Genomic DNA, 18,007 nt, shown 5'->3' with positions numbered 1-18,007 from the left:
CCAGCAGCTAGCTAAAACTGGAGTTGGGAACCAGACCCTCCAGATGTGCTTTTTACCAAATTCCCTCAACGACATCAAAAGTTCATTCTAAAGAAATCCCTAGATCAAGTTTGTAACTTTCATAAATGGTTAAAAAAAATTAAAGATGGTTAATTAAATATTTTTGGTGGAATGTTGTGTAAAAGGAAAAAAAATTATACTGACAACATATTAAAATAGGAATGATTTTTTAAAAAGCTGCATGCACTCAGATTTGTCATATAACCAAAAGGACTAGGGTGATTTTACCAAAATAAAGTGAATATTCCTCCCACCCAAAACATGTTTGATTTTAAACAAAAAATTTAATGTTGCATAAAATTTGGAAAGGTGAATCATCCTGCTGAAGGCATAGCAGTATTAGTGAATCTTATAAGATACTGTAAAGTTGTAAGATAATCAGTTTTAAGGAAAAAGTGGCCAGATTGTACCAGAATTAAGACTCCATGTATGTCAGCACCAAATAGCCAATGATGGGGTGGGAGAAGGAGGGATGCGCTGATGAATCTCCTTTCTGCCCCAGTCACTACTGTTAAATCCTAGAGAATGAGCCACAACTCCATGGAAAGTTGTCCTTACTCACACTGCTACAAATGGTGCCTGTACTGAGGGGCCATCAACTTGATTCTTTCAGCCAATAACAGCAAAGCCATGAAAGCCATAGGGTGGGAAAGGGAGAAGAGTAGAAACCCTAATGACAACTGAAGCTCTTCACATCTTCTTCTATGACCCACATACTGATAATCTTCCCTTGTTGATACAAAGTTTTAACAAGAGGATTAACACATCTACAATTTTTACCCAATTTGTGGGAAAAAAACTAGAATATCAAAATGAGAAAAACGATATATTCAGATATTCTCTCATACTAAATATCTTCATTTTAATGACCTTTGACAATATTATTTATAACTAATATCCAACCAATCCAGTACATAGACAGTCCATTTACCCCATAAATGCCTTCCTTGACTATAGCAGGTGTCTTCTTAACAAGTATCTCCATGATGTGGTTCAAGTCTGCCTTTTAAGATGTCTATTCTACGTCCCACTCTTCCTGTGGCTCTCCAAATACCTGCTTTCTTTTGGTTTTGGAAGAACTATTCTCTCCCCTGCTTCAAGGTCTTTGCACACACTGTCCTCTCTGCAGTTATCTTCCTCTTCAGTTAGAATCTCTATTTACCATTCAAATTCCAGTATAGCTGTCGGTTCCCATGGAAAGTTTTCCCGAAACCCTAAACTCTTTATTATATACCTTTCTAGAACTGCTTTTCTTTCATTGATTGCAATGAACTCAGTTCATAATTATACATTTGTTGCAGACTAGATGCTCAGTGAACTCAGAAACTTTCTCTGTTGTTCTTCACTGAATATCCTGAAAGTAGCACAAGTCCATGATAACAGTAGGCACTTTACACATGCTTGTTGAATAAATAAATAAATAAACTAAAATATTTTGCATGTTAAACATGCCATAAAACTTAAATTCGAGGTCTAAACCGTAAATATACTTTTATAACTTTAGAGGCGAAAGACAAAGTTTCAAACTTTATCTAACATTATCTGAAAAGAATAAATACGATTCTTTCTGAAGCAAACAAGTAAACAAAACTAACAACTCTAAAACTATTTTCTCCTCATTTGGGCCTTTCTCCCTTACAACCTTTCACTTACCCATTCTAGCACCTGCTCTCAATAAGTAGAACTTAGAACTTCAGAATTATTTCTTCCTTCTTCATCCTCTTTTACTGCCCTTGATTTTATGTTGCCTTCACTCTTGTCAGTTCAAATCCACCAGGTGCTCCTTGGAAACTCTATGGGGCAGTTCTACTCTGTCCTATAGGGTTGCTATGAGTTGGGATTGACTCAACGGCAGTGGGTTTTTTTGGGTTTTCACTCTTGTCTGGAGCCCTGGTTGCATAGCAGTTAAGAGCTACTGAGAACTACAGTTGCTAACCAAAAGGTTGGCATATTCGAATCCACCACCCACTCCTTGGAAACACTATGGGGCAGATCTATTCTCTCCTACAGGTTCATCATGAATCAGAATCAACTCTAGGTCAACCAGTTTGGGTTTAGTTTGGCCACCCTTGTCCAGGTCCTGTTCACACAAGCCTGAATTCCTACAAAGGACTCTAAATTGGTTTCTTTTTCTAGGCTAAAATGCCTACTTTAAATACTATGTTTGATATATGACTTTGCTTCTCAAAATTTTTACTGGATCCAATAACATTAAATGGGAGGCAGTTAACACATTTCAAGGCTTTTAATTGGTAGATATTTTTCCTCCCATAACACTTTACTCCCCTTACTACACAATCTCTCCCCACAGATATGACTGTTAATAGTTGTAACTTTAATTTCCTTTGAGGTATTTATTAACTAGCAATATTCTTACATAACTGGCTAGGAAATAAGCATAGAATTGAAAATAAATAGAAAAAAAAGTTTCAAACAAATTTGTGCTTTCATTGAAATCTCAAGGTTTTATTAACTGTTTTGGACTTTTTAAAATAGCCTAAGTATTATAAATCATACCATATTTCTCTATCAGGATATTTTGAGGTTGAAACCCAATCTAACTTTTTAAAGTCACATTGTTCATATTTTACTCTAAGCTTGTTTTGGACACTATTGCAATGGATAGGGTATGCTATTATACCTTGAATGTTATTAGAGATATATTACATAATAAACTACATAATTTGAGGCAGTAGATATAGAAAATAAGATCGATTTATGTTTACATACGTCAAAAGCTGAATCTAGAGAGGCAAGATGGCAGAATAGACAGACACTCTGGTGAGCTCTCTTTACAACAAAGATCCAAAAAAACAATTTAAACGAGTATAATTATAACAAACTAGGAGCACTGAGCATCAAAGGCAAGCTTCGAAAATGAACTGAGGGGCAGGGGGAGGAAGAGATGGTTCAGAAGCAGAGTTACCGGACCTGAATCGCAGGGAGCCCTAACGCACCATTCCTGGGAGCGGTGGCGGTGGGCGTGGCGGAGGCGGGCTGGTACTAGCATTCAGCTGCAGTTTCCTCAGGGAGAAGCAGCAAGCCACACAGCCTACTCACACCTCCAGAACCAGAGAAGAACGGCGCTGTGGGCAAAAGCTAAGCACTTGCTTGTATTTTACCGTGCCCCCCACCCCCAAGCTGGCTTCAGCGGCTGAATTCCCTGGGCCTGAGACAGGCCCTATTGAGTGCCTAGAACCACCCTCCCAGCCTTGGAAAAGGAAAAAAATTTGCAACTGAGGGAAAAGAAAATTTGCCAGCTCCACTAAATGGGGGAGCTGAGGACAGCAGTGGCTCCTGTCCAGGCATAAACAGTCCGTGGATTTTGAGTACCTTTCCCCTTTGCATGGATCTGTGTGGGCCTATTTCAGGAGAATAAGCCCTTGTTGGCAGACTCCAACTATTTCAGCTGTGTGGCAGAGAGGTGGGTGTTTGATGTTTGACATTGCTTTGCCTATTAAACAGGGTACTCACTAACCTACATCAGAGGCCTAAGGACTGGTGGCTCCACTCAGGTCACCCAGCCACCCACGATGGGGGTCCAAGGATAACTGGTACCTTCCAGTCCTTACAAACAAAAACATTGGGTGCCCATGATCTGTCTGCGGAACCCACCCACCTGTACACTCTAGAGAACAGGGACATGCTTTCCTCAGAGACATGTGGGAGGGGATTCTCAGACCCTAGCCTTGTTCAGAGTGTGACCTCCTGCTGCAGTCAGATACCGGTACCTACACCAATCAACCCTGCCCCTCTAAGACTGTAGGACAGAGCCTGTACCACACAATTGATGCTCAGCTACCTGGACACCTGAGGTGAATTCATACAAGAAAAGTGAATGGCCTCCTAGACTGATATACCTGATAACAACTCTAGCCATCTGGGGACAGGACGTCAGAGCTCCAAAGGTGAAAATAATCAAGTTAGCTCACTCAAGCAACCCATACGGGCATATCAAAACAAAACAAAGCAAGAAGCTATGTCACAGTAAGCAAGCATTTTACAAACTCCCTAAAATTCTGTTTATCTGGAAATGTCCTCATTTCACCTTCATATTTAAGAGACAGTTTTGATGGATATATGATTCTTGGCAGGCAATTTTTTCCTTCAGTTTTTTAAATAAGTCTTCCCATTGCCTGCATGGTTTCTGCCAAGTAGTCCAAGGGAGTTCGTAAAAGCCAAGCTAAAACTATAAGAAATACTAAAGGGAGTACTTTGGTTACAAAGTCAATAATACCAGATACCAAACCAGGACTAGAACACTGGGCAGAGCAATCAGAATTCAACCCAGACAGGGAAATCAAATAAACAAAGCAAGATGAAAAAAAAAAAAAAAAAGCTTAAAACAGGGTAACAACGATGTTATCATGTAACAGAAGACAATATTAAAACAATAAAGAGGGACTTAGAAATGTAGTCATAGATCTTCCATATGGAAAGGAAGATACAGTGATACAAAGATAAAACTTAGGTTTAAATTCAGAAAAATAGGGGTAAATAATAAGGTAACCACAAAGGAGACAATCTATCCTACACATGAAAATAAAATACAAGACAAAAATAGAGACTCAGGAGAAACAAAATCAACAACAATGAATATGAGGAAAGGACAATATATAAAGATAATCTACTCAGCACATAAAATTTAGCAGGAAAAAGAAACTGTCAAAAGCACACACAAAAAAAGACATCAAAATGATAGCACTAAATTCATACCTATCCATAATTACGCTGAATGTCAATGGACTAAAAGCACCAATAAAGAGACAGAGAGTGACAGAATGGATTAAAAAACATAATCCGTCTATATGCTGCCTACAAGAGACACGCCTTAGATTTAGTGACACAAACTAAAACTCAAAGGATGGAAAAAAATATATCAAGCAAACAACAATCAAAAAATAGCAGCAGTGGCTGTATTAATTTCTGACAAAATAGACTTTGAAGTTAAATCCATCATAAAGGATAAGGAAGGACACTATGTAATGATTAAAGGGACAATACACCAAGAAGATACAACCACATTAAATATTTATGCACCCAATAACAGGGCTGCAAGATACATAAAACAAACTCTACATGCATTGAAAAGTGAGATGGACAGCTCCACAATAATAGTAAGACACTTCAACTCACCACTTTTGGTGAAGAACAGGACATCCAGAAAGAAGCTCAAAAAGACATGGAAGACCTAAATGCCACAATCAACCAACTTAACCTCATAGAGGTATACAGAACACTCCACCCAACAGCAACCAAGTATACTTCCTTTTCTAGTGCACATGGTACATTCTCTAGAATACACCATATATTAGGTTATAAAGCAAGCCTTAGCAGAATCCAAAGCATTGAAATATTACAAAGCATCTTCTCGGACCATACGGCAATAAAAGTAGAAATCAATAACAGAAAAAGCAGGGAAAAGAAATCAAACGCTTGGAAACTGAACAATACCCTGCTCAAAAAAAGACTGGATTATAGAAGATATTAAGGATGGAATAAAGAAATTCATAGAATCTGACGAGGATGAAAACATTTCCCATCAGAACCTTTGGGACACAGTGAAAGCAGTGCTCAGAGGTCAATTTATACCAATACATGCACACATACAAAAAGAAGAAAGGGCCAAAGTCAAATAATTATCCCTACAACTTGAACAAATAGAAAGAGAGCAACAAAAGAAACCCTCAGGCAACAGAAGAAAACAAATAATAAAAATTAGAGCAGAACTAAATGAAATAGAAAACAGAAAAACAATTGAAAGAATTAGCAAGACCAAAAGCTGGTTCTTTGAAAAAAATTTAAAAAATCATAAACCATTGGCCAAACTGACAAAAGAAAAACAGGAGACAAAGCAAATAACCCGAATAAGAAATGAGATGGGCGATATTACAACAGACCCAACTGAAATTAAAAGGATCATATCAGATTACTATGAAAAATCGTACTCTAACAAATTTGAAAACCTAGAAGAAATGGATGAATTCCTAGAAACACACTACCTACCTAAACTACACAAACAGAGGTAGAACAACTAAACAGACCCATAACAAAAGAAGAGATTGAAAAGGCAATCAAAAAACTCCCAACAAAAAAAAAGCCCTGGCCAGGATGGCTTCACTGCAGAGTTCTACCAAACTTTCAGAGAAGAGTTAACACCACTACTACTAACGGTAATTCCAAGCATAGAAAAGGACGGAATACTACAAAATTTATTCTATGAAGCCACCATATCTCTGATACCAAAACCAGGTAAAGACACCACAAGAAAAGAAAATTATAGACCTATATCCCTCATCAACTTAGATGCAAAAATCTTCAACAAAATTCTAGCCAATAGAATTCAACAACATATCAACAAAATAATTCACCATGACCAAGTGGGATTCATACCAGGTATGCAGGGTTGGTTCAACATCAGAAAAACAATTAATGAAATACATATTATAAATAAAACAAAAGATAAGAATCACATGATCTTATCAATTAATGCAGAAAAGGCATTTGACAAAGTCCAACACCCATTCATGACAAAAAACTCTCAGCAAAATAGGAATACATGGGAAATTCCTCCACATAATAAAAGGCATTTATACAAAGCCAATAGCCAACATCATCCTAAATGGAGGGAGTCTGAAAGCACTCCCCTTGAGATCAGGAACCAGACAAGGATGCCCTTTAACACCAGTCTTATTTGACATTGTGCTGGAGGTCCTAGCCAGAGAAATTAGGCTAGAAAAAGAAATAAAATGCATTGAGATAGGCAAGGAAGAAGTAAAATTATCTCTATTTGCAGATGACATGATCTTATACACAGAAAACCCTAAGAAATCCTCAAGAAAACTACTGAAACTAATAGAAGAGTTCAGCAGAGTATTGGGATACAAGATAAACATACAAAAATCAGTTGGATTCCTCTACACCAACAAAAAGAACTTCGAAGAGGAAATCACCAAATCAATACCACTTACAGTAGCCCCCAAGAAGATAAAATACTTAGGAATATATCTTACCAGAGATGTAAAAGACTTATACAAAGAAAACTATAATACATTTGTGCAAGAAACCAAAAGAGAACTACATTAAGTGGAAAAACATACTTTGCTCATGGATAGGAAGACTTCACATTGTAAAAATGTCTATTCTACCAAAAGCCGTCTGTCTATAGATTTAATGCAATTCTGATCCAAATTCCAGTGACATTTTTTAATGAGATGGAGAAACAAATCACCAACTTTATATAAAAGGAAAATAGGCCCTGGATAAGTAAAGCATTACTGAAAAAGAAGAATAAAGTGGGAAGCCTTACTCCACCTGATTTTAGAACCGATTATACTGCCACAGTAATCAAAACAGCCTGGTACTGGTACAACAACAGATACACAGACCAATGGAAAGAATTGAGAATCCAGACATAAATCTATCTACATATGAGCAATTGATATTTGACAAAGGCCCCAAAACAGTTAAGTGGGGAAAAGACAGTCTTTTTAATACATGGTGCTAGCATAACTCGATATCCACCTGCAAAAAAATGAAACAAGGCCCATAACTCACTCCATGCACAAAAACAACCTCAAAATGGATCAAATACCTGAATATAAAATCTAAAACAATAAAGTTCCTGGAAGAAAAAACAGGGACAATGTTAGCAGCCCTAATACATGGCATAAACAGTATACAAAACATTATAAAGAATGCAGAAGAAAAACTAGATAACTGGGAGCTCCTAAAAATCAAACACCTATGCTCATCCAAAGACTTCACCAAGAGAATAAAAAGATTACCTACAGACGGGAAAAAAGTTTTTAGCTATGACATTTCCAATCAGCGCCTGATTTCTAAAATCTACACGACACTGCAAAAACTCAACTATGAAAAAACAAATGACCCAATTAAAAAATGGGCTAAAGATATGAACAGACACTTCACTAAAGAAGACATTCAGGTAGCTGACAGATACATGACCAAATGCTCACAATCATTAGCCATTAGAGAAATGCAAATCAAAACTACAATGAGATTCCATCTCACTCCAACAACAACAACAAAAAAAGGCTGGCATTAATCCAAAAAACAATAAATGTTGGAGAAGCTGTGGAGAGTTCGGAACACTTATACACTGCTGGTGTGAATACAAAATGGTACAACCACTTTGGAAATCAATTTGGTGCTTCTTTAAAAAGCTAGAAATAGATCTACCATACAATCCAGGAATCCCCCTCCTTGGACTATATCCTAGAGAAATAAGAGCCTTTACACGAACAGATATATGCACACCCATGTTCACTGCAGCACTGTTTACAATAGCAAAAAGATGGAAGCAACCAAGGAGCCCATCAACAGATGAATGGATAAATAAATTATGGTATATTCACTTAATGGAATACTACGCATTGATAAAGAACAGTGATGAATCTGTGAAACATTTCATAACATGAAGGAACCTGGAAGGCATTATGCTGAGTGAAATTAGTCAGTTGCAAAAGGACAAATATTGTATAAGACCACTATTATAAGAACTTGAGAAATAGTTTAAAAACAGAAGAAAATATTCTTTGATGGTTACGAGAGGGCGGAGGGAGGCAGGGTGGGAGAGGAGTATTCACTAATTAGATAGTAGATAAGGACTACTTCAGGTGACGGGAAAGACAACACACAACACAGGCGAGGTCAGCACAACTGGACTAAACCAAAAGCAAAGAAGTTTCCTAAATAAACTGAATGCTTTAAAGGCCAGCGTAGCAGGGGCAGGAGTTTGGGGACCACGGTTTCAGGGAACATCTAAGTCAATTAGCATAATAAAATCTATCATGAAAACATTCTGCATCCTACTTCGGAGAGTGGTGTCAGGGGTCTTAAACGCTAGCAAGCAGCCATCTAAGATGCATCAATTGGACTCAACGCAGCTGGATCAAAGAAGAATGAAGAACACCAAGGATACAAGGTAATTACAAGCCCAAGAGACAGAAAGGGCCACATGAACCAGAAACTACATCATCCTGAGGCCAGAAGAACTAGATGGTGCCTGGGTACAACCGATGACTGTCCTGACAGGGAACACAACAGAGAATCCCTGGGGGAGCAGAAGAGCTGTGGGATGCAGACCCCCAAATTCTCATAAAAAGACCAGACTTAATGGCCTGAAGGAGACTCCAAGGACCCCGGTGGTCATGGCCCCCAGACCTTCTGTTGGCCCAGGACAGGAACCATTCCCAAAGCCAACTCTTCAGACAGGGATTGGACTGGACAATGGGTTGGAAAGGGATGCTGGCGAGGAGTGAGCTTCTTGGATCAGGTGGACACTTGAGACTATATTGGCATCTCCTGCCTGGAGGGGAGATGAGAAGGTAGAGGGGGTTAGAAGCTGACAAAATGGACATGAAAAGAGAGAGTGGAGGGAGGGAGCGGGTTGTCTCATTAGGGAGAAAGCAAGTGGGAGTATGTAGCGAGGTGTGTATAAGTTTTTGTGTGAGAGGCTGACTTGATTTGTGAACTTTCACTTAAAGCACAATAAAAAATTTTTTTAAAAAGTAAGCTGGTAAAAGCAATTAAAAAGCAATATTGTTACAGGCCCTCCAAAAGCAAAAAAAAAAAAAAAAAGCTGAATCTAGTTTTAGCATTTGGGAGGTATCATTTGAATAAAAAAAATGTTTGGTGTTGAACATTGTTTTACAAGCGATCATCTTACTTTGAGCTTTAAGGACTTTCAAATGAAAGTTCTGTCTCTGTGGAAATCTGTTCTGAGGCCCATACTATAAAAGAAGTTTCTCTAAAATAGTGAATCAATCCTTCAGCAACTAAATGCCACTGGATACACCTGAGGATGGACCTATCTAATATTAAATTATTGTAGAGTAAAATTTTAATATGTTCCCAAAAAATTAACACTAGATTCAGCAGCCACTCTAAACATTACATAGCGAAACAGATGAAATGTAATCCATTGGATGACTCTACAAAATCTTACGTACAAAAACCAAAAACCAAACCCAGTGCTGTTGAGTGGCTTCTGACTCATAGCGACCCTATAGGACAGAGTAGAACTGCCCCATAGAGTTTCCAAGGAGCGCCTGGCGGATTCGAACTGCCAACCTCTTAGTTAACAGCCATAGCACTTAAACACTACGCCACCAGGGTTTCCAAAATCTTACATACGGATCTTAAAAATATCTGCAATTCTCTTTAAAAGAAGTATTGTTCAGATTTACCAGTAAAAGAAAAATGTAAATAGCTCAACTTGTCTGGGTAGGTTTTGGTCCCTTAGGAGACAAATTGTCTTAAAGTCTAAAATAAATTTCTAATTAAAAAAAAAGTAATAGGTGGAAACTTTTTTGTCCATTGAAGTACTTATAATGATGCTTTTTAAAACAAAGTACTATAACAAATGGAGACTGTTGTGTTGCCTTAGGATTATTTTTTATCTACTACTGCACAAATATGCTGCCAAGGAGCAACTTCATAAGAAGAGAAGGAAAATTAAATGCCTACAATTGCCATTAGCAATTTTGAAAAAAATATTAATCTGTCTAGAGGAAACTAATGGACATGATTAGAGAAACCAAAAGTCTTCATCTTATGGAAATCAATATCCTAAATGTATTTCTATCAGATAATGAATTACAGATTCGTGAGCTGAAGATTAAGTTTACTTTACTACATATTCCACCCATACCTATCAATTTTTTTTTTTTTTTTTTTATGTCTCAATCTGGTTTATAACAATACCATATCATAACTATCTCTTTATTTTCCAAAAGTATAGTTCTTTAGACACTGCAGAAAAGAGATAGGAAAGTAAATGTATGCTTGGCTTGCTTAGGGCTTATAAACCAAATCAGCCACAAAGGAATTATAGTTAATTTATATCAAATAAGGTGAATGGCAAATGAATACTTTTTTTTTTTAGCACTACAACTGTTTTATATGTGTGCAGTTATATTAGCTAAAAGCAAAAGACCTATCATTATGACACACTGTAGATTATCCACATGTGCATATAAATAAAAAGAACCAGGGCATATTTTGAGAATTTCATAATAAACACTGATATGTGGAATCATGAAATAGGTTGGTCATGTCTGATCCCATTTGCAAATAGAGACCTAACCTAAACCCAAATAGGAACATGAACATTAAACTTTTAGGCAACCGTCCTTTATTAAATATCTACCAAAGCCTGGCTAATTCAGATTAGAACTTAATTCAAAATTTTTTATAACATGCATATTTTATGTTAGAAGAGACAGGTACTAGGAACTCACTCTAAAACAGTTCCCGTTAAGACTGTTGTGATTCTGGGAAAGAGTTGGGGAGGGGAGAGTGCACCTTGGACTCCATTCACCCACTGCCTTCAAGTGATTCCAACTCATGATGGCCCTATTGGACAGAGTAGAACTGCCCCAGAGGGTTTCCAAGGCTGTAAATCTTTAGGAAAGCAGACTGCCACATCCTTCTCCCGCGGAGTGGCTGGTGGGTTCAAACTGCCAACCTTTCAGTTAGCGGCAGAGCATTGTGCCACCAGGGCTCATTGAGGACTCCATTCAAAGGTATTTAATTACAGAAGAATGAAAAGACTATTGTTGTAGGGAATTACTTACACGGTTTTATCTATAAAGTGGTTTTAAAGTAGGCTTCCAATGTACTTTTGCCTAAGAATAGTAAACTTCTCCTGCTAGCTCTGGCATCCCCAAGGGAAGATGGATTCCTGAAAGATACTGATTTGAAGTAAAGTTTCTTATACACATTCAGAACTGGAAGGTTTGTCTTCATATATTACAAAATATTAAGCTTAGTAATGTAAAATCTCTGCATCTATGGCTGTTGGGTAAGAATTCTTTTATGCTGAAATCCAAAATTTTAGTTTAATGGAAAGATCGGAGGTAGGTTTATTACCTCAGAATCTGCTATTTCTGCTGCCCCATGTTAAAGGAATATATTCCCATGATCATGTCACTGTGATCTCTAGACTCATGTGGTGGGAGTCGTTCTCCATCTTATCTCAAAGATATCTGAGAAGACTACCTTAAAGGTGTAAGGATGGGGGGGAGGGATCTGCCTCCAGTTCTTACTTATTAACTGTATCCCCACAATTTTATTTCAGTGGGTGTCAGTTTTCTTTTCTGTAAAATGGGAGTAACACAACTTGCCCAGTCCACATGGTACTTTTCTAAAATAAAATGTGGGTCGCTTTTGATTGCTTTAACAAGTATAACATAATAATCAAATAAGATAAACATTATTGTTCTTATAGCGGTATGAACATAGAGGGATAGCAAATAGTGTGGCTTATGCTAAATAAATACTAATTCTAATGTGTTTGAACGTTCTACAGATGTCCTCACCCCTTTGTCACATAGTTCTGTTTGCTGACACACTGAAGAACTTGTCTTCATAGACTCATTATAGCGGTGATGATTGCTTCCACAGTGGAAAGCCTGCTTAATGTGAGGCAGCAGCAACTACCAGCAGCTACCACTCAAAAAACTACATCGGCATAAAAACTCCCCCATGAACTCCATGGAGGGAAATGAGCAGTGTGTGCAGGGAAACACTCTGTGTCTCATGAGCACTGGGAATGTTATTTTCAGCACCATCAGCCTGGAGTGCTGATAGGATGATAGCTGTCAATCAACTCCAATCATTTAAAATTTTGATTCAAAATACTGTAGTGGGAATACTGTCTCCCAAGTTTGTCCTCTGGCAAACTTTCTGCAAAATTCACATAACAGGTTAAAGCTGGGAGAAGGGGCTATGGCTATCTCGATGACCCATGGTCCGGGGCTATAAGTACACTTTTGTCCTTCAGGATATTTGTCAGAATATTTTAGTTGGAATGGCTAAGCAGAAAATCAGGACTAGACACAATATATATTATCATATTGTTTTCTGCATTAGTATAAAATGGGATCGATGCATATGTGATAAAATCATATTGTTAAATCATGTCTTGCTTCTATCCCTGCCCCTTACATGTTTAATTTATTGCTTCTCTCTGTCTGTGTAGGTGCTCCAACATAAAAATCCACCCCACACTTAAATCCTACAACTACTTTAGTTTCCTTGGACCTGACTTATTGACTACCAAACATTCGACGCAGGGACTATATACTTGCTGCTTCTGCTTTCACAGAATCTACACACCAGCTCCTTACAACACAGTCACAAGTCCATATAAGGCATTTATGCCACATGGAACAGCGCTAAACATCAAAACATTTGCTGTAATCTGCCAGGATATTTTCACAATAATTATATAGATCTATAATGCCTGTGATGTAACTGGTGCCCCTAAGATTTGGATAACGCAAAGCCTGCACTAACACACGGTGATGCTGAAGGTAAGAGGAAAGGTAGGTGAATCAAAGATAACCCTTTGGCCTTAAACTTGAGTGACCAGGAGAAAAATATTCTGTTAATAAGAATGGAGATGTCAGAAATTGCTCTGCAGGCTGGAAAATAATGACTTCAGTTTTGGGCGTGTTAGGTTTGAAGACCACCACCACTCATCTGTCAGTGTGTCATATTATGGCGGCTTGTATGTTGTTGTGATACTGAAAACAATATCACTGGTATTTCAAACAACAACGGGGTCACACATGGTGGACAGGTTTCAGGGGAGCTTCCAGACTAAGACAGACTAGGAAGAGGACCTGGAGATCTACTTCTAAAAAAAATAGCTATTGAAAACCTTATGAAGAGCAGCAGAACATTGTCTGACATAGTGCTGGAAGATGAGCCCCTCAAGTTGGAAGACACTCAGAATACAACTGGGGAAGAGCTGCCTCCTCAAAGTAGGGTAGACCTTAATGACACGTGTACAGAAAAGCTTTTGAGACCTTTGTTTGATATGTGGCACAACTCAAAATGAGAAGAAACAGCTGCAAACAGATCAATAATCTGAATATGGAATACAAAAATATGAATCTAGGAAAACTGGAAGTTGTCAAAAATGAAATGGAACACTTGAAGATAGATATCCTAAGCATTAAAAAAAAAAAAAAAAAGTGAGCTGAAATAGCCTGGTATTGACCATCTGAATCATACAATCATATGGTTTATTATGCTGGGAATGACAAATTGAAGAGGAACAGTGTCACATTGTCAAAAAGAACATTTCAAGATCTATCCTGAAGTACAACACTGTCAGTGATAGGATAATATCTGTATGTATACAAGGAAGACCAGCTAATGAGTATTATTCAAATTTATGCACCAATAACTAATGCCAAAGATGAAGAAAATGAAGATTTTTACCAACTTCTGCAGTCTGAAATTGATCAAACATGCAATCAAAATGCATTGATAAATACTGGCAATTGGATTGTAAAAGCTAGAAACAAAGAAGGATCAGAAGTTGGAAAACATGGCCTTCATTATAGAGATAATCTGGGGATCACATGATAGAATTTTGCAAGACCAATGACCTATTCATTTGCAAGACCAATGACCTTTTGCAACAACATAAACAGCGAATAGACACATGGACCTTGCTGCATGGAATATATAGGAATCAATTTGACTACATCTGTGGAAAGAGACAATGGAGAAGCTCAATATTATCACTCAGAGGAAGGCCAGGGGCTGACTGGGGAACAGATAATCAATTACTTATAAGCAAGTTCAAGTTGAAGCTGAAGAAAATTAAAAGAAGTCTGCAAGAGCCAAAGTACGACCTTGAGTATACCCCACCTGAATTCAGAAACCATTTGGAGAACAGATTTAATGCATTAACACTAATGACAGAAGACCAGAGGAGTTGTGGGATGACACCAAGGACAGCATATATGAAGAAAGTAAAAGATCATTAAAAAGACAGAAAAGAAGAAGAAGACCAAAATGGATGTCAAAAGAGACTTTGAAACTTGCTTTTGAATATAGAGTACCTAAAATGAATGGAAGAAATGGTGACGTAAAAAAGCAGAACAAAAGTTTTCAAAGGGTGGCTCAAGAAGACAAAGTAAAGTATTGTAATGAAATATGCAAAGACCTGGAGTGAGAAAACCAAAAGAGAAGAACATGCTTAGCATTTTTCAAGTTGAAAGAGCTAAAGAAAAAATTCGAGCCTCGAGTTGCAATAGTGAAAGTTTCTACAGGCAAAATGTTGAATGATACAGGGAAGTATCAAAAGAAGATGGAAGGAATACACAGAGCCACTGTACCAAAAAGAATTGGTTGACGTTCGATCATTTCAAAAGGTAGCATATAATCAAGAACTGATGGTATAGAAGGAAGAAGCCCAAGCTTCACTGAAGGCAATGGCTAAAAACAAGACTCCAGGATTGACAGAATACCAACTGAGATATTTCAACAAATGGATGCAATGCTAGAAGCACTCATCCATCTATGCTAAGAAATTTGGAAGACAACTACCTGGCCAACTGACTAGAAGAGATCCATATCTGTGGCCATTCCAAAAGAAAGATGATCCAACAGAACACAGAAAGTATTAAACAAAATTATTAATGCCACATGGAAGTAAAATTTTCCTGAAGATAATTCAAAAATGATTGTAGCAGTACATCAACATGGAACTTGCAGAAACTCAGGCTGAATAAAGAGGATGCAGAGTGAGAGATATCACTGCTGATGTCGTGTGGATCCTGGCTGAGAGCAGAGAATACCAAAAAGATGTTTACCTAAGTTTTTTTGACTATGCAAAGGCATTTGACAGTGTGGATCATAACAAATTATGGATAACATTGCAAAGAATGAAAATTCCAAAACGCTTAATTTTGCTCACGATGAACATGCACATAGACCAAGAGGCAGTCTTTCAAAGAGAACAAGGGGATATTGTGCAGTTTAAAATTAGAAAAGTTGTGAGTCAGGGTTGTATCCTTTCACCATACTAATTCAATCTGTATGCTGACGAAATAATCTGAGAAGCTGCACTATGTGAAGAAGAATGCAGCGTCAGGATTGTAGGAAGACTAATTAAAAACCTGTGACATGCCATGGAAAGTTCTCCAGAATAGACTACGTCTTAGGCTACAGAGCAACCCTCAACAAAATCCAAAACACTGAGATAATACAAAATATTTTCTCTGACCACAATGCCATCAAAGTAGGAATTAACATCAGCGGAAAGTAAAGGAAGAAAAAAATCGGTTACAAGGAACCTGAATGACACCCTGCTTAAAAACCAATGGGGAATAAAATAAATCAGAGACGGAATCAAAAAATCCCTAGAATCAAACAAGAATGAAAACACATCATACCAAAACCTCTGGGACACAGCATAGAGAGTTCTCAGAGGTCAATTTATAGCAATAGATGCATACATCAAAAAGGAAGAATGGAACAAAAACAAAACATTAACTACACAACTTGAATGAATAGAAAGACAACACAAAAGAAGCCAACAGCCACCCGAAGAAAGAAAATAACAAAGATCAGAGCAGAAAAAATGAAATAGAGAACAGAAAAACAATAGAAAGAATCAACAAAACCAAAAATTAGTTCTCTGAGAGGATCAACAAAATCAACAAACCACTGGCCAAACTGACAAAAGAAAAACAGGAGAGAAAGCAAATAACCCAAATAAGAAATGAAAGGACATTGCAACAGACCCACCTGAAATAAAAAGGATCATAACAGAAAATTATGAAAAACTATACTTCAACAAATTTGAAAACCTAGAGGAAATGGACAAATTTCTAGAGACACACTACCCTCTACCCAAACTAACACAAAAATGACACTGAAAATCTGAACAGACCGATAACAAGATAAGAGGTTGAAAAGGTAGTAAAACAAACTACCAACAAAAGAAAGCCCTGGCCCAAATGGCTTCACTGGAGAATTCTACCAAACATTCAGAGAAGAGCTTACACCAGGACTACTTAAACTATTTCAAAACATAGAAAAGGAAGTGATACTTCTGAATTCATTCTATGAAGCCAGCATAAATCCGATACCAAAACCAGGCAAAGACACCACAAAAAAAGAAAATTATAGGCCAATATCATTCTTTTTATCATTTACAAATATAGATGAAAAATTCTCAACAAAATTCTAGCCAATAGAATTCAGCATCATATCAAAAAAATAATACCTCATGACCAAGTAGGATTCATAACAGGTATGCGAGGATGGTTCAACATTAGAAAACCAAAGAACGTAATCCACCATAATAAAAGGAAAGAAAATAATCACACAATCATATCAATCGATGCAGAAAAAACATTCGACAAAGTCCAACACCCATTCCTGATAAAAATTCGCAGTAAAATAGGTATAGAAGGGAAATTTCTCAACATAATAAAGGGCATCTGTAGAAAACCAACAGCCAACATCATTCTTAATGGAGACGGGCTGAAAACATTCCCGTTGAGAACAGGAACTAGGCAAGGAAGCCCTTTATTACCACTCCTACTTAACATTGTTCTGCTGCTATTCATAAGGTTTTTACTGGCTAATGCTTTTCAGAAGCAGACTGCTGAGTCCTTTTCCTAGTCTATCTTAGCCTGGGAGCTCAGCTGAAACCTGTCTTCCATGGGTGACCCTGCTGCTATCTGAATACCAGTGGCATAGCTTCCAGCATCACAGCAACATGCAAGCCCCCACAGTAGAACAAACTGACAGACACCTTGCTTGCGGAAAGTGAAAAGGACTTGAAGCACTTACCAATGAAGATCAAAGACCACAGCTTTCAGGTGGATTGCATGTCAACATAAAGAAAACAAAAATCCTCACAACTGGACCAATGAGCAACATCATGATAAACGGAGAAAAGATTGAAGTTGTCAAGGATTTCATTTTACTTGGATCCACAATCAATGGCCATGGAAGCAGCAGTGAAGAAATCAAAAGACGTGTTGCATTGAGTAAATCTGCTGCAAGGGACCTCTTTAAAGTGTTGAAGAGCAAAGATGTCACCTTGAAGACTAAGGTGCCCCTAACCCAAGCCACGGTATTTTTAGTCACAACATATGCATGTGAAAGC

This window comes from Elephas maximus, chromosome 21, assembly GCF_024166365.1.
Source record: "Elephas maximus indicus isolate mEleMax1 chromosome 21, mEleMax1 primary haplotype, whole genome shotgun sequence".
Classification (NCBI taxonomy): domain Eukaryota; kingdom Metazoa; phylum Chordata; class Mammalia; order Proboscidea; family Elephantidae; genus Elephas; species Elephas maximus.
This window is presented reverse-complemented; position numbering follows the sequence as displayed.